Here is an 18,998-nt window from a genome sequence, read left to right as displayed (position 1 = left end):
GGGGAGGACTCTAGAGCTGCTGCTAGTCTATTTATATAGATGTTGAATATGGTTGTGCTCAGGCCTCAGCCCTGTCTGACCCCATGGCCCTGTCGGAAGAAGGCCGTCCTCTTCCTATTCACCTTCACGCTGCACCGGTTCTCAGTGTATGAGCTCTTGATCACGTCGTAGGTTCTGCCACCTATTCCGCTCTCCAGACGTTTCAGGAACAGGCCTGGATGCCACATTGAGTCAAATGCCTTTTTGAAGTCCACGAAACATGCAAATATTTTCCCCTGTTTTTTGCCGTGGACGTGGGGCTTGATGAGGCATTGCAGGGTGTAGATGTGATCGGTGGTGCGGTGGTTTGCCATGAACCCAGCTTGTCTTCTGCTGAGGATGTCACCCTGGGTGAGGAAGGCGATAATCCTTTTATTAATGATGCTGTTAAACAGTTTTCCCAGAATGCTGTTGACACAGATCCCTCTGTAGTTTGCTGGGTCATATCGGTCTCCATTCTTGTAGATGGGCGTTATCAGAGCTTGATTCCAGCTTTGAGGGAAGTAGCCGGCACTCAGGACATGGGTGAATAGTTTTGCCACTGCTGCATGAATGTCTGGGGAACTGTATTTGATCATCTCAGGCACTGCCCGCGGCCTTTTTACATTTTAGCAGTTTGATTCTGTCTTTTATTTCCAGCACACTGATTGGTATGTCCAGAGGATTTTGAAAGTCCTTGATTGTCTCCTCCATGTCCATCAATTTAGCCTTGTAGTTCTGCAGCTGCTGTCTGCTGCCTGTCTGTATGGAGGCGAGCAAACAGCAGCTGCAGAACTACAAGGCTCAGCATGCTCCATTCTCTAATGTATGCAGGAGAGCAGACAGCAGCTGCAGAACTACAAGGCTCAGCATACTCCATCCAGGACTGTATGCAGGAGTTTTTTGCCCACCAAAAAAATGACATTGGCTTCGCCATATTTTTTGTATGGTAGCCAGGCTGCCCCCAACCCCCAGCTGTTTTTTGTACCCGGCTGGGAACTAAAAAAATAGGGAAGCCCTTTTTTTTAATTATTTCACGAATTTCATGAAATAATTAAAAAAATCGACATAAGCTTCGCCCCATTTTTGTATCCAGCCAGGTACAACTAGGCAGCTGGGGATTGGAATCCGCAGCACAGGTTGGCCCGAGCTTTCTGGGCCCCTCTGCTGTGAATTGCAGTCGGCAGCCGCCCCAGAAAATGGCGCTTTCATAGAAGCGCCATCATCTGGCGCTGTATCCAACTCTTCCAGCAGCCCTGAAGCCGGGTGGCTTGCTGGGTAATAATGGGTTAATACTAGCTTTGTTTTACTAGCTAGTATTAAGCCAGAGATTCTTAATGTCAGGCAAGTTTGACCCGGCCATTAAAAATCTCCAATAAAGGGTTAAAAAAAAGACACCACACAGAGAAAAAATACTTTAATAGAAATAAATACACAGACACACTTAGAGACTCCATGTTTATTACTCCCTCTCACCCCTCCACGATCCTGCTCTTCTGTCTTCTTTCTCCTTCAATCCATGCAGCTCTGCTACATCAGACAGCACAGCATGGGAGGAAGACGCTGCTGCTCTCCCGTGCAGTCTATTCACTGAGTGAGCAGAAGCTGCGTGCTGTAAGCGGTGACGTCACCGCTGACAGGCAGGTTGCTATAGCAACGGTGATCTCCGTTATTCACCGGCTGTGGCAGCCAGTCCTTGAATGTGGGCTGACTCTATAAAGAGCGCCCACATTCAGGAACGGGGAAGCCAACCATGTGGCAGAGCATTTCGCCGGTACACGGAGATGCTGGAACGATCACCGCGTACCGGAGAGATGCACTGACAGGACCTAGCATGACGTCTAGCCATGTGACCAGTCTGTAGCCAATGAGATAATGGACACGTGACTGGTCACATGCTTTTTTTGACGTCACGGAAGGTCCTATCATCAGTGCTGGTTACCGGGAGGACGCAGCGATTATCGGAAGGAAAAGCGGCGGGAGACAGAGTGCAGGACGCATCGCGGGGACCTTTAAGAGTTATGGCAATGTTTATTAACTGTATATATACATGAATAATGTGTTTTTATGCGTTTGTGGTTGCCTGCCATTGTTTTCAATGGGGTTTGAGAGGTTCGTCAAACGGAGCCTCCGTTCGACAAACCGAACTCAAGCCTTAAGAGATTCGCTCATCTCTAGTCAGCACAGAGCAGTGCGGTGACGTCACTACTGCGTGCCACTTTGCTAAAATGTCGGAGTGGCAGAACAGTGGACACACGCTGAGGAGACTGGGGCAGTGAGGGAATGAAGAGAAGTGAGTATATTTGTGTATTTAAAAAGGACGGCCTGAGGACTATGGGGAAGCATACTACTATATGGGGGTTGCAAAATAGTATATGGGGGCTGCATATAACTATATGTTGGCGCACAATATTATATTGGGGCACCCAATATGGTGGTGCACTTTATGGGGGCTGCATACTAGTATATGGCGGAATATAAAGGGTGCACACTGTTATATGGAGGAATATAAGGGGTGTATACTACTATATGGAGGAACATAAGGGGTGTATTATACTATATGGAGGAATATTAGGGGTGCATAATACTATATGAAGGATCCCTTTTACATGGACTATAGGGGTGCATTATAAATGGAGGACTATGGGGCTGCATAATCCAATATGAAGGACTATGGAGTGCATTATAATACATATATGACTATGGAGGTTGCATTATATGGAGGACTAATGGAGTTACCTTATACATGGACTATAGGGGTGCATTATATATAGAGGATTATGGGGCTGCAAAATACAATATGAAGGACACCTTATACATGGAATGCGAGGGTGCATTATACATGGAGAACTATGGGGCTGCATAATACAATATGAAGAACTATGAGGCTGCGTTATAATACATATTGGACTATGGGGGCTGCAGTATATGAGGACTAATGGCGTTACCTTATACATGGACCATAGGGCTGCATTAGAATACATGAAAGACTATGGGGTGAATAATACAATATGAAGGACTATGGGGACTGCATTATAATACATATGGGACTATGGAGGTGCAGTATATTATACAGAGGACTATGGTGTACAGTATAATACATGGAGGACTATGCGGTGCAGTATAATATACGGAGGACTATGGAATGCAGTCTAATACATGGAGGACTATGGGGTGCAGTATAATATACGGAGGACTATGGGGTGCAGTCTAATACATGGAGGACTATGGGGTGCAGTATAATATACGGAGGACTATGGGGTGCAGTATAATACATGGAGGACTATTGAGTGCAGTATAATATATAGAGTACTATGGGGTGAATTATACATAGATGACTATGGGGTGTAGTATATACAGGACTATGGGGTTCAGTATAATATATGGAGGACTTTGGAGGCTGCATTATAATACATGGAGTACTATGGGAGTTCATTATATAGTAATACATGGACTACTATGGGGGCTGAATTATAATATATGCAGGATTATGGGGGCTGCATTGTTATACATGGAGGCCTATGGGGTCTGCATTATAAAACATGGTGAGCTGTGGGGTGCATTATAATACATGCATGACTATGGGGGCTGCATTACAATATACTGTATGAAGGCCTATTAGGGCTACCTTATCCATGGACTACGGGGGTGCATTATAAAACATGACGGACTATGGCAGTGCATTATAATACATGCAGGACTATGGTGGCTGCATTATAATATATGGAGGACTATGGGGTGCAGTATAATATATGGACGACTATGGGAGTTTTATTATAATAATTGGAGGGCTATGAGAGCTACCTTATACATGGAGGACTATGGGGGTGCATTATAATATATGGAGGACTATGGGGGTGCATTATAATATATGGAGGACTGTGGTAGTTGTATTATAAAAATTGGAGGGCTATGAGAGCTACCTTATACATGGAGGACTATGGAGGTGCATTATAATATATGGAGGACTATGGGAGTTGTATTATAATAATTGGAGGGCTATGAGAGCTACCTTATACATGGAGGAACTATGGGAAATGCATTATAATACAATGGGGCACATTCTAATAAAATGAAGGGTTACGTGGGACCCAATATACTATATGGAAGGCTATGTGGGAGTCATTATAGTATTTGGAGAACTATATATACGAGGGGCACAAAGACCCAAGCTTGGGATGGGAAAGTTTTGTGCTGATGGAAAGAGGCTCTTTCCCGCAGCACCCAGCTTTCCGATACTCTGATATGGGAAAGCTGGGTGCTGAAGATGAATATCAGAGCATAGGGATGCTGGGTCCTGAGGACAAGATGGATATTAGAACATAGTATAGCTGGGTGATGATAGAAAGAAGGATTTCAGACCATGGGAAACCTGGGTGCTGAGGGAAAGAGCCAAGCGTTAACGTCATTATCCTGTACTCAAAATGTTGGTGTCATTATCCCATACCCCGAGTGTCGGTGCATTATTCCGTACCCCGTGTGCCTGTGTTGGGGGGGCGGGGGCAGGTCCAAACTTTGCAGTGTGGCCCATCAAACTCTAGTTACACCACTGCTCAGTACAGAGATGACTAAATCGCAGTTGTTGCACTGAGGTTCATGATTTCTGGGCACTGTACTGTCTATAAGACCAGAGTCACACTGGCGTACGACTTGACAAAATCTCGCATTGCACTCGGCTTCATGTTAGACAATGATGCAGCTCAGATTTGCGATCTTTTCTTTAGGCCTAAAACACACTTCCGCAAAATAAACGTCCGTGTGACACGGTCCGTTTTTCGGGTCCGTGTTCCATTTTTTTGGGGGCGTTTCTCCGGTACGTATGGCATCCGTGGTGATGGCGTATGCGAGCCGTGTGTGCGTGTGGAATGTCCGTATTGACATAAAATACGTACGTGTGCTGTCCGTGTGCCGTCCGTTTTTAAAGGCCCGCATTCTTACCCAATTAACGTTGTTAATCATTCATCATGAGATCCTGGTGTTTTTGTTTGCCATCAATTGACCTGATAGATTTGTAACAAGTGTTTCAGATTTTGTGATTAAAAACGGACACGGACGATACGTGCTGAACACGGACATACTCCGTGTGCGGTCCGTGCAGGCACGGACCCATAGACTACAGCGAGTCCGTGCCTGCGTGCTGCCGGCCAAAAACGGACATGTTGTCCGTGTAGAAAAGCGCACACACGTACTTACCACACGGACACACGTTCCGTGTGATTTTACGTGTGCGCCATCTACCATTGAATAACATGGGTCTCCGTGTCTCCGGTACGTGCAAATACGTACCGCACACGTACAAAAAAAACGGATGTGTGTTGCGGGTCTTAGTCACAATCGGACTGAGGAAAAATGGCAGCATATTGCGATTGCAGGGAGTCTGGACTCACTTGTACTCATGCAAGTCTATGGGTGCGTGTGAAACATCGCACTGCCCTCGGATGACATCTGGATACACGCAGAGACAACTAATGGAGAAGATGGAGATTAATCCCTCCCTCTCCCCTACACCTGTGATCCGATCACTGTATAATGACACTCGACTCACACTCACAGCAGAGCCTGATCCAAGTGCCATTAGCATACCTCATCCGATGCCTTATGCTAGTGTGACTCTGGCCTAAGGAAAACCCTCTGAACAGTAACTCCATTCTATCTCACTACAGAGGTGACTGGATCGGAGTTGCTGCACTGAGGCTCATGATTTCTGAGCTCACAGCACTGTCTATAAGGACGGCCTCACCCAGTCCATGCATTGTGTTCCTAGATTGTACTGACGTGCATAGATGTTTGAATAAGCCCTTATGCAGGTTACATGAAGGCTCCCATACACAGGGCTAAAGTCGCCCGGATCAGACAACAATCTGATGTGTATGGGGGCTTCCCGACTTACCTCGAGAATGGATGTAAAGGGAGGGAAGGAACCGGCGTGTTTGAATTCCACTTGTTGATCCTTTTGTTCTCTTGAAAGATAATCCACCCCCAGAGGAGGCAACATCTGCTCTCAAATAGAGAACACAAGAACATTTGTCCGAGCACTCCTGTATGTGATAGGAGAGAGCTGTCGGCCAAACGATTGTAGGGATTGTTTACGGGCCTTAAAGGGATTGTTTAGTGAAAACAAGTTATCACCTCTCCATGGGCCCGGTGATAACCTGCTGATCAGTGTCCGATCACTGAGTCCTGCACTGATTGGGAAAACAGGGAATTTTTATCCATACGTTTCAGGTATGTGTGACATCCATTTTTAACACGGATGCCATACGTACTCATGTTATTCTATGGTGTTCCTCACACATGCATGTTTTTACATGGACCGAGTGGCCCCACATTTCCCTGCACGCAGACATGTCCGTTTTTTCTCCAGCAGCACGGGTGTCACACACTGATGTGATCCGTATGACCCCGTACAGGAGAAAATCCGTGTCTATGAAATAAAATTATTTTTTTATGCTCCCTTGTCTCCAGCCCTGCTGTCACTTGCTTCTGATCCCCGCTCATTATACTCAATGAATATGCACTGCACAGAGGACCTGGAAGCAGCACCACCAGAGACACTAGTGCCAGGGACAGCATCGCTGGGGACAGGTGAGTATCCAAGGAACTCTGATGATATACTGACGACACCCACGCTAATGCGGGTGTAGTGACAGTGACTTCACGGGTTCATCAAAGTTCATTGGGTACTCAGATGAACCCATGACGTTACTGCCGTGACACCCACAACACCGCGGATGTCACAGGGGTATCATCAGGATGTCATTCGAGTTCATTGTGAACTCCGATTAACCCGTGACATCACTGCCACACCCGCACACATACTGCTGAGGGCGTCCCTACGGTGACCTGAGCTCACCTTATGAGATGCAGGTCACCGAACGGAAGTATACACAGCAGTTTGTGTGTGCGCTCCCACAATCAATGAGGAACGATCGGTTCTCCATTGAATGTGACAGCAGTATAGGATCGACATGGCCGCCCCAATTGGATTTCGGCAGACCAGGATTATGGCTTTGCTAGAGAAATAAATTGGAAAAGAGGGTGTCTCGTCTTTATTTATTGAATGATTCTTTTTATGTCTTTTGAGGTTTGTTTTTGGGGAATGTCATGGGACCTCACCATGGATTACGGCGGAATTTTCATTTATAAAAATCAAATTAATTGGTGAATGAGGGCCGAGTCGGAGTTTATTTGTTCAAATAAAAACTTTGTTATTCTTATTTCAACTACTGGATTACTAATGGCAGTGTCTGCTAGACACCACCCATTACTAATGCCAAGGCTTGATACCAGCTGGAGCTGGCATCAACCCTACATATATTACCCCATTTGCTATCACACCAGCGCAACGGGAAGAGCAGAGTCCAGCACCAGAATTGGCGCCTCTAATGGATGTTCCACTTTTCAGGCGTCTGTGGGCTCCTATTGTAAGGGCTCATGCGCACGTAACTGCTGAATATTCTGCAGTGATTTGACAGCACATGTGCGTGTCAAATCGCTGCAGAAACACTGCATAATGTACGCCATTTTTTTGTTAAAAAAAAGCCGATTTCATGCGCACTGGGATGCTGCCCCCACCATAGACAGAGCGGGAGCTGCATCCATAGCGCACAGAATAATTGACATGCTGCTTTTATGAACGCACGGATTTGGGTCAAAATTTTAGCACCCAAATCGCTGGGTTAAAAAAAAAAGCAATGTGCGCACGTCTCATGCCCAATTACATAGATTGGGCAGTGAACACAGGACGCATGCAATTACGATGCAGTGCTAAACGCAGCGTAAATGCATGTAAGTACGCAACGTGCGCATGAGCCCTAAGGCTGGAAAGGGCCAAATAACCATGGCCCTTTCCACCCTAATAATATCCCCCAGTTGTCTGCTGTACCATGGCTGTTTTTTAGTAAAATGGAGGGGACCCCACATTTTTTTTTAAATCTAAAAATTTGAAAAATAAGCATGGGATCCACCCTATTTTTCATAACCAGCCAAGGTACAGCAGACAACTGCGGGATGCCTGCAGCTGCTGCTGTTCCTGTGCTCTAGACATGAAAATTGGGGGGACCCCGCGTCATTTATTTTTTTAAATTACAAAATAAAAATAGTGTAAAACAGCTGGTCAAGCTGACTATCTGTTCTATTTAATCTTTATAAATGTATTTATAATTTTTCAGGCTTTACAAAAAGAAAAAACCCATTAATTTCAGTGTCTTACTTTTTTTACCGATACAACATGGACGACCATACCGGCACGTGTGACTTGCAACTGTTTAAACACGGACATCTGAAAGGGGCCTTATGGATACCCATCTACTGTATGTACTATTGTTTTGTGTTTCAAATTATGATTTTCTCCTCAGAGGCTAAAAATACTTCTCAAACTTTCTAAGGCATATTGTTACCCCTCTGTAAAATATGTAGTGTGACCTCTGCCAGAGCCTGTCCTATGGAACAGCGGTGGCACCAGCTTCAGACCCTCAGCGACTTACATCCCTTTAAATAAAAAAAAAAAAAGAAGAAGGTTTCACCCCAAACGACCTGAATCAAGCGGTGTGAGCCTCATGGAGTTATGCTGCCACAAAAAGAGGGAAACACCGAGAAACAGGACTGGGGCCTAATATATGTGGGGCATAAGAGGATCAGGGGCTGCTAAAGACAGAAAATACATTGTTAGCAAGATCTGAACAATTTACTGTGGGTCTACATGTGAGGAGTGGAAGTTACCTACAGCAATGTGTGAACACAGCCCGATACAGATCCAACCGGCAGTGACTGATCACTAATGTCACACCGAAAGTTATCAATATAGAAAAGAACATTCAGCCCATACGTCTAGAACAGTTTTATTAAAACAAGTATCAATAATTCTAACAAAAAGGAGAAATATTTATACAGTTTTATTTTTATAGAGAACATTGATTCCATGCTGCACATGGGAACGGGTAACACAAAATAGATATAAATTACAGTGAATAAACCAATCCTGACAGACGGGTACAGAGGGGAGCGGACCCTGCCCTCAGGGGCTTACAGTCTACAGGGTAATTAGGGAGGGGGAGACAGTAGGTAGGGGATACAAATATATACTGTAACAATCAACTTTACAAATCAATACGTAGAATTAAGCCATGTTGGACATCGGCAACAATGAAAGAAAAAAAAATCTTTTGTATCCAAGTCCCGTGCGTTTTAGGTGTAAAAATTGTATTTCACCATTTACCATAAAAATCCTCTTGCTGAATACATGGGAGGACACAGGAGGAGGATGTGGATTACACCTCACTGTTCTCTCGGTCTCTAAGGTGGGACGACGGGGGGCAATTACACCCAGTTGCCAGTAGTCACAAACTGTATTTGAAAAACAAAGGGAAAAGATTAATAACACAGTTCCCTGTGCGAGCCCTCCTCCCCAACATGCAACACGGCCCCCTGCTCAGCACGCCCTGCAAGCCCCTTCCCCCCCCCGACGTGCAGTCTCTCTCCCTGTGAGCCCCCCCCACCCCCGACGTGCAGTCTCTCTCCCTGTGAGCCCCCCCCACCCCCGACGTGCAGTCTCTCTCCCTGTGAGCCCCCCCACCCCCGACGTGCAGTCTCTCTCCCTGTGAGCCCCCCCACCCCCGACGTGCAGTCTCTCTCCCTGTGAGCCCCCCCCACCCCCGACGTGCAGTCTCTCTCCCTGTGAGCCCCCCCACCCCCGACGTGCAGTCTCTCTCCCTGTGAGCCCCCCCACCCCCGACGTGCAGTCTCTCTCCCTGTGAGCCCCCCCCACCCCCGACGTGCAGTCTCTCTCCCTGTGAGCCCCCCCCACCCCCGACGTGCAGTTTCTCTCCCTGTGAGCCCCCCCCACCCCCGACGTGCAGTCTCTCTCCCTGTGAGCCCCCCCCCGACGTGCAGTCTCTCTCCCTGTGAGGCCCCCCCCCGACGTGCAGTCTCTCTCCCTGTGAGCCCCCCCACCCCCGACGTGCAGTCTCTCTCCCTGTGAGCCCCCCACCCCCGACGTGCAGTCTCTCTCCCTGTGACCCCCCCCCCACGTGCAGTCTCTCTCCCTGTGAGCCCCCCCCACCCCCGACGTGCAGTCTCTCTCCCTGTGAGCCCCCCCACCCCCGACGTGCAGTCTCTCTCCCTGTGAGCCCCCCCCACCCCCGACGTGCAGTCTCTCTCCCTGTGAGCCCCCCCACCCCCGACGTGCAGTCTCTCTCCGTGAGCCCCCCCCACCCCCGACGTGCAGTCTCTCTCCGTGAGCCCCCCCACCCCCGACGTGCAGTCTCTCTCCCTGTGAGCCCCCCCCCCCGACGTGCAGTCTCTCTCCTTGAGAGCCCCCCCCGACGTGCAGTCTCTCTCCCTGTGAGCCCCCCCCTCGACATGCAGTCTCTCTCCCTGTGAGCCCCCCCCGACGTGCAGTCTCTCTCCTTGAGAGCCCCCCCCGACTTGCAGTCTCTCTCCCTGTGAGCCCCCCCTCGACATGCAGTCTCTCTCCCTGTGAGCCCCCCCCCCGATGTGCAGTCTCTCTCCCTGTGAGCCCCCCCTCGACATGCAGTCTCTCTCCCTGCGAGCCCCCCCCGACGTGCAGTCTCTCTCCCTGCGAGCCCCCCCCGACGTGCAGTCTCTCTCCCTGCGAGCCCCCCCCGACGTGCAGTCTCTCTCCTTGAGAGCCCCCCCCGACGTGCAGTCTCTCTCCCTGTGAGCCCCCCCCTCGACATGCAGTCTCTCTCCCTGTGAGCCCCCCCACCCCCGACGTGCAGTCTCTCTCCCTGTGATCCCCCCCGACGTGCAGTCTCTCTCCCTGTGATCCCCCCCCCGACGTGCAGTCTCTTTCCCTGTGATCCCCCCCCGACGTGCAGTCTCTCTCCCTGCGAGCCCCCCCCCGACGTGCAGTCTCTCTCCTTGAGAGCCCCCCCCGACGTGCAGTGTCTTGCTAAATTCTACTAAAAAGGGGGCTGAAAGGCCGTACTTACGAAGCGCTCACTGATATCCTAATCATATAGATAAGATAACTGTGGAAAGATAAGGCGCAAATAGGGTCTTACCCGGTATACACGTGGAAGTGAATACTGGCAGGTCAACTCACCTGGTTCGGTTGTGCCAGTCACAACCCCTTTCAAAGCATGTAAATCACGATGTGATGGTGTGGGAGGCAGCGGTCCCGCGGTGATGAGAAAATTCAAAAAGTGTAAGAAAGCAGGTTGATATACCGCGCCACACCACAGAAGCCAAAAGTTGTTAAAAGTAAATCCCTTGTTCATTATTTTTTTTTTTAGAAAAAATATAGTATTTTCTGTACATTGTCCTGAGGAAGGGGACGGATATGTCCCTGAAACGAGTAGACCTGTGAAAATAAAGAACAAGGGATTTACTTTTAACAACTTTTGGCTTCTGTGGTGTGGCGCGGCGCGGTATATCAACCTGCTTTCTTACAATTTTTGAATTTTGATATCCTAATCAGGCACGAATACTAATATTCTTTATAGCAAGATACTATTTATTTTAATAGCACATGAATATAATCAATGGTACACAGGCATTAGAACTATAGTCATAGAATCTTATACAATAACAGAAATATGCATCAACATTACCGTTATGTTGTAGCAATCCTTCTCATCGGAGGGACTCGATTTAATGATAAGGAAACAACAACTCGGCCTCTTGCATCACAGGAACAGTGCGTACGTACACTTCAATGTCCTGGAAGGTTTTCCCTAACATTAAGCGAGTCCGGTGTATTTTTATAGGAAAACTTTGTAGGTTGTGTTTAAATGGTCACCAGCATGTGACAGTTGAGTCATGTTCATGTAACTTGACCACAAACTGCTGTGGGCACCAGCAGCTTCCTGCACATTTCCTGCACATTTAGCCAGTTGTCAACTGGCCGACCACAGTTGACCATAGTGTTAGTGAAATATTGCAATGAGCCGTAAATTTCATATGCAAGCTTCCTTAAACCTGTCTTTAAGCCAACCACAAGTTTCCGGTCAGTGGAACTGTAAATGTTACTTCCTCATTATCTTATTCTTTGGTCATAGTGAAATTGGTTATCCAAAGGACATCTCTTTGATACTGAATTATTGATAGGTCAAATAATATCTGGGATCACTCCTATCTTTTGATTATGATCCCTATCTAATCACACATTCTTCAGTCATATCACATTGGTATCACATGCAGTCTCTCTCCCTGTGAGCCCCCCCCTCGACATGCAGTCTCTCTCCCTGTGAGCCCCCCCCGACGTGCAGTCTCTCTCCCTGTGAGCCCCCCCCCCAACGTGCAGTCTCTCTCCCTGTGAGCCCCCCCCGACGTGCAGTCTCTCTCCCTGTGATTCCCCCCCCGTGCAGTCTCTCTCCCTGTGATCCCCCCCCGACGTGCAGTCTCTCTCCCTGTGATCCCCCCCCCGACGTGCAGTCTCTCTCCCTGTGATCCCCCCCGACGTGCAGTCTCTCTCCCTGCGAGCCCCCCCCGACGTGCAGTCTCTCTCCCTGCGAGCCCCCCCCGACGTGCAGTCTCTCTCCCTGCGAGCCCCCCCAACGTGCAACACTGCCCCCTGCCCAGCACCCCCAACGTGCAACACAGCCCCCTGCCCAGCACCCACAACGTGCAACACAGCCCCCTGCCCAGCACCCACAACGTGCAACACAGCCCCCTGCCCAGCACGAGCACCCCCCCAACGTGCAACATTGCCCCCTACCTAGTGCACCCTGCAAGCCACCAAAAGTTCGGCGTCACACCCTACCTAGTGCGAGCCCCACTAAAATGTGCATCCTCTCCCTGCGAGCCCCACCAAACATGGAGCATCGCCCCCTGCAAGCCCCCCCAAATGTGCAGTATAGCCCCTTGTCCAGTGCGAACCTCCCAAACGCGCTTCCCCACGAGCCCCCCCCAAGCCTCCCCCGCCACGCAAGAGCCCCCGCATCGCGCCCCCCCCGTGCCCAGCGAGAGCCCCCGGGGGCACTGCGGGGGCTCTCGCTGGGCAGCGGGGGTGGAGCGTTGGGGGGGGGGGCTCGCACTGGACAGGGGGCTGCACATTTGGGGGGGCTTGCAGGGGGCGATGCACGTTTGGGAAGCTCGCACTGGGCAGGGGGCGACGCTGCACGTCTGGGGGGCTCGCTCTGGGCAGGGGGCAGTGTTGCACTTTGGGGGGGCTTGCAGGGTGCACTAAGCAGGGGGCAACGTTGCATGTTGGGGGGGCTCGCAGGGAGAGAGGCTGCACGTCGGGGAGGGGCTGTTCAGATCTTGCTGACAGTTTATTTTCTGTTTTTAGCAGCCCCTGATCCTCTTATGCAAGGGCTCTCGCTGGGCAGCGGGGGGCTCTCGCTGGGCAGCGGGGGGCTCTCGCTGGGCAGCGGGGGGCTCTCGCTGGGCAGCGGGGGGCTCTCGCTGGGGCTCTCGCTGGGCAGCGGGGGCTCTCGCTGGGCAGCGGGAGCCCCCGCAACGCGCCCCGCTGCCCAGCGAGAGCCCCCGCAACGCTGCCCCGCGAGAGACCCCGCAACGCTGCCCAGCGAGAGACCCCACAACGCTGCCCAGCGAGAGACCCCGCAACGCTGCCCAGCGAGAGACCCCGCAACGCTGCCCAGCGAGAGACCCCGCAACGCTGCCCAGCGAGAGACCCCGCAACACGCACCGCTGCCCCGCAACACGCACCGCTGCCCCGCGAGAGCCCCCACAACACGCACCGCTGCCCCGCGAGAGCCCCCACAACACGCACCGCTGCCCCGCGAGAGCCCCCACAACACGCACCGCTGCCCCGCGAGAGCCCCCACAACACGCACCACTGCCCCGCGAGAGCCCCCCCCAAACGTGCAGCGTCGCCCTCCACAGACGTGCAGCGTCGCCCTCCGCGAGCCCCCCCCAGACGTGCAGCGTCGCCCTCCGCGAGAGCCCCCCCACAGACGTGCAGCGTCGCCCTCCGCGAGAGCCCCCCCACAGACGTGCAGCGTCGCCCTCCGCGAGAGCCCCCCCACAGACGTGCAGCGTCGCCCTCCGCGAGAACCCCCCACAGACGTGCAGCGTCGCCCTCCGCGAGCCCCCTCACAGACGTGCAGCGTCGCCCTCCGCGAGCCCCCCCCCCCCACAGACGTGCAGCGTCGCCCCCTGGCCAGTGCGAGCCCCCCAAACATGCAGCGTCACCCCCTGGCCAGTGCGAGCCCCCCAAACATGCAGCGTCACACCCTTGCCAGTGCGAGCCCCGCAAACATGCAGCGTCACCCTCTGGCCACTGCGAGCCCCCCAAACATGCAGCGTCACCCCCTGGCCACTGCGAGCTCCCCAAACATGCAGCGTCACCCCCTGGCCACTGCGAGCCCCCCAAACATGCAGCGTCACCCCCTGGCCACTGCGAGCCCCCCAAACATGCAGCGTCACCCCCTGGCCACTGCGAGCCCCCCAAACATGCAGCGTCACCCCCTGGCCACTGCGAGCCCCCCAAACGTGTAGGGCACCCCCTGTCCAGTGCGAGTCCACCCCAAACATGCAGTCGCTCCGTGGCAAGTGCGAGCCGCACTTAACGTTCCACATTGCCTCCTGTAAGCCCCCCAAACATGCAGCGTCGCCTCCTGCCTAGAGTAACCTCCATATTCCTTATGAAACCTCCACAGCATCACCCCCTGCTCCGTGTAACCTCCCCATAAGCCACTTACCTTATTGAAGCCTCCACAGCACGGTGCTGCAGCCTCAGTACATGCCCTGTGACATATACACGAGCTGCAGCCCCCAGTAGTGACAGGAGACACTGTTCTGTGCCCCCAACATCCAGGCTGAGACCCCAGAGCAATAACTAATGAGGAAACGCTGAATCTTCTCCACCTCAGGGTCAGGATCCGTCCGCTCTGCACAGAGGAGCCCGAGCACTGCTGCTTCCCGCCCACAGATCTGCACGGCACTGAGGAGGCCCCGCCCCTTCCGGTGACATCATGATTTCATGAAATCACTCCTCCCCCTCAAAAAATCAACTCCGATCTAGCCTCTACCCTCAGAAACGGCTGGTGGCCTCTCCAGGTCAGGGGCCCCTCTACTGACACTGGGCTCCCCTGACTCACAGGCCGCCCCCTGACGGTCGCATTGTCGGCTACTACACAGCGGCACTACACATAGGGGCCCGGCAGCCGGCTCTGCAGAGCGGCTGCCGGGCCCCTATGTGTACTAGTGCCGCTGTGTAGTGGCCGGCCTGTGAGTCAGGGGAGCCCAGTGTCAGTAGAGGGGCGGCTCACTTCTCGTTCCCCCGCTGATCCGGTCTCCTCGGCGCGTCCATTGCTGTCGCTCGCTCTGACCGCTCAGCAGGTGCGCAGTGATGACGTCACCGCGGTCTGCTGCAGAGCTGTCAGAACGCCGACTGTCACAGCAGGGAGAATGATAAGAGGGAGCGCGCCGCTCACTCTCTCATCATTGCTCTCAATTGTATCGGCACCTGCGATGCCGATGCAATTGAAAGCGTGATCTTCGGCGGGGGGCGGTGACAGCGCGGCCACCGGGGCCCCCTGAGTAGCGGTGCGCCACTCCTGCCACCGCGAGTGGGCCCCCCGGCAGCTCAGGGCCCCGGCATTTGACCGGGTTTGCCGGGTGCTGGCGCCGGCCCTGGAGCCTTGTTCTGAGCCTCCATAGTCTTTGATCATTGTGCAACGTCTTGGTAAGCGCCGGACTACGTTGGACCTGCGTGGGAACTTTGCTTTTTAATAAATTGGTGAACTAGTGACTGTGTCTTGTTTTTATTTCTCTCTGTTTATGTTTTTCTGGTTTCCATTTGTGGACTATGGCGGATTCCTTGGACTACGGCAGTCCTGCTGCTTTTTTTTTATTTAGTAAAGTGGTGAATGATGGAAAGAGTTGGGGAGTGTTTATTTTAATAAAGTATTTTTTACTTGTGTGTATTTTTTTTCTTACTGGGTTAGTAATGGGGGTGTCTGATAGACGCTTCTCCATTACTAATCCCTGGGCTTGATGCCAGCTGACACTACACAGCTGACATCAACCCCAGCTACCATTACCCGATTGCCAGTGCACCAGGGACGAGCAGAGGCAAAGCACCAGAATTGGCGCATCTAATGTGATGTGCTACTTCTGGGGTGGCTGTGTGCTGCTATTTTTACTCTGAGAAGGCCCATGGTTATTGGCTCCTACTGCACTATGGCAATCAGGAAGAGCTGAGGAAAAGTGCCAGAATTGGCGCATCTAATGTGATGCGCCACTTCTGGGGTGGATGCTTGCTGCTATTTTTAGTCTGGGAATGACCATGGTTATTTGCCCCTGCAGCACCAGGGCAATCAGGAAGAGCCAAAGCAAAGTGCTAACATCTATTGTGAGGTGCCACTTCTTGGATAGCTGTGGGACGCTATGTTTAGGCTGGGAAGGGGCCAATAATCATAGGCCATCCAAGCCTGATAATACCAGCCCCCAGCTGTCTGCTTGACCTTTGTAGTTCTCAAAAGTAAAGGGGTCCCCGTTTTTTTCTATTGATTTATTTAATCATAAATAGATGTCCAATAAGCTCCACAGGGTACAATTTTATTATATGTCGGCAGGTTTTGCAATTGAGGTAATACTTTTGGAGTTGATGTCAGCTTTGTAATGTCAGCTGTCATCAAGCCCATGGGGTTAGTATTGGAGAGGCGTCTATTAGACACCCCCATTACTGACCCAGTAAGTATAAAGAGAAAAAAAACACACCCAAAAATAGTTTATTTGAAAAAAAAACACTCCAAACTCTTTCCTGTTTCACCAATTTATTTAAATAAAAACCCAAGCAGGTCGGATGTAGTCCAGGGAATCTGACGTAGTCCACAAATGGAGATATGAAGGACACAAAAAGAGAGAAAGCATTATTATATGTGGGGGGCTGTGCAGTTATTTGTCTGTTTTGGTATCTGCCTATATCTTTTTTTTTATGTCTAAAGTATTCATTGCTGTATAAAAAAAACAAAATAGAAAAATGCAGGGGAAAAACAAATGCAAAAACGCGTAAATTTTCCCCGCCAAAAGATGCACCAAACACTTTACATGTGCACAGAGCCTAAAGGGGGCTTTACACGCTGCGGTATCGGTACCGATATCGCTAGCGATCGTACCCACCCCTGTCGGTTGTGCGTCACGGGCAAATCGCTGCCCGTGACGCACAACATCGCTAACACCCGTCACACTACTTACCTGCCCTGCGACGTCGCTGTGTCCGGCGATCCGCCTCTTTTCTAAGGGGGCGGGTCATGCGGCGTCACAGCGACGTCACACGGCAGCCGTCCAATAGAAGCGGAGGGGCGGAGATGAGCGGGACGTAACATCCCGCCCACCTCCTTCCTTCCGCATTGCCAGCGGAGGCAGGTGAGGAGATGTTTGTCGCTTCTGCGGTGTCACACACCGCGATGTGTGCTGCCGCAGGAAAGATAAGCAACCTCGTTACTCACCAGACAACGATCTTTGGTGTTTGGACGACCTCTCAAAAAACAACGATTTTTACCACTTTTGCGATCGTTGTAGGTCGCTCGTACGTGTTACACGCTGCGATGATGCTAACGACGCCGGATGTGCGTCACAAACACCGTGACCCCGACGATAAATCGTTAGCGATGTCGCAGCGTGTAAAGCACCCTTTACATTGTAATAAAATACATTATATTTACCCCCAAATTTTATCAGTAAAAAGTCAGTTCAGGGTACAAATAAAATAAGCCCTCACACAGCCCCAGATCCCCAAAAATTAAAACTGTTACGGTCCTTTCGAAAATAAAACAATTTTTTTTTACTTATTTCAGAATTTTTTTTGACTACTTAAATAAAATAAAACAATCTAGATGTTTTGTCTGTATGAACTCGTACTGACCTGGGGAATGATACCACCAGGTGAGTTTTATTATATAGTGAACATGGTATATAAAAAGCCAAAAAACAATGCGGAATTGCACTTCGTTAGCAATTTCAGTGCACTTGGATTTTTATTTTACCATTTTCCACTCCTTCCTATGGTAAAATCAATGATGTCAGTGAAAAGGTGAACTTTTCCCCCCAAAAAGAAGCCCTTCTAGAGTATATTTAAGGAAAAGTAAAAAAGTTCTGGCTTTTGGAATAAGGAGAGGAAAATGAAAAAAAAAAACCGTTAAAATGGCCATGGCATGAAGGGGTTAACGAGGCAAGAAATGTTTTTTTTTTAAGTCAGTGAATGAGGGTGAAAAAAAAGCTTGTGTTTAGAAATGCGCTTTGGAAAAAGTTGATTGTTTTTTGCATTTTCCATGTCATCATCCATGGCCTGCTGCAGCTGCTGTGCAGGGGCTAATCAATCATATGCTAATCATCTTGTGTGTAGGCTCTGCCACTGAGCATATGTGCTGCCGAAGCTAGCACAAACTGCTAACCGACATGTCCGCTATATATAGTCCTATAAAAGTGAATATTTTAAATTAGGGAGATTACTTTTTTAATGAGTTAATTCCGAAGGGTTTCATGTAGCACTCTATGAATGTTGCAGTTAAACTGTAAAGAAACTCATCAGGGAAAAAATAAGTAATAATTTGTCAGAAATTAATATGCAAATGAGACCAGTATGCAAATGAGATCTGCGCCGCACAGGATCCTGGGAGAACATGGGGCCTATTTCCTACTGTACAACGGGCATTACTATTGTACAGGGCCACACGGGGGAATTCCTAAGGTACATGGGGCATTACTACTGCACGCACAGGGGGCATTCCAATTTTACAGGGGCTCACAAGAGGCATTACTACTGTACAGGAGGTATTAGTATTGTACAGAGGCTCCTCACAGGGGGCAATACTACTTACGAGGGGGCATTATTTTTGTACATAGGGGTCACAGTTGGGCAATACTACTGTACAGGGGGGCATTATTACTGTACTGGGGCTCACAGGGGTAATTACTACTGCACAACGGAGCATTACTACTGTACATGGGGTCAAAGGTGGGCATTACTACTGATCTTGGGGGCATTGCTATTGTACAGGGGGCATTACTACTGTGCAGGGGGCATTACTACTGTACAGGGGGCATTA

The 18,998-nt window shown here is 50.4% G+C and overlaps 1 protein-coding gene across 1 annotated transcript in view; it reads left to right on the top strand.

The window, feature by feature from the left end:
* Positions 1–18,998, top strand: part of LOC142245319 (DNA repair endonuclease XPF-like) — a 115,093-nt gene that overhangs the window by 95,529 nt on the left and 566 nt on the right. The gene's annotated exons all lie outside the window — the stretch shown is intronic.

The sequence above is a fragment of the Anomaloglossus baeobatrachus genome, chromosome 7 (assembly GCF_048569485.1).
Source record: "Anomaloglossus baeobatrachus isolate aAnoBae1 chromosome 7, aAnoBae1.hap1, whole genome shotgun sequence".
NCBI classification, from domain to species: Eukaryota; Metazoa; Chordata; class Amphibia; order Anura; family Aromobatidae; genus Anomaloglossus; species Anomaloglossus baeobatrachus.
This window is presented reverse-complemented; position numbering and strand designations above follow the sequence as displayed.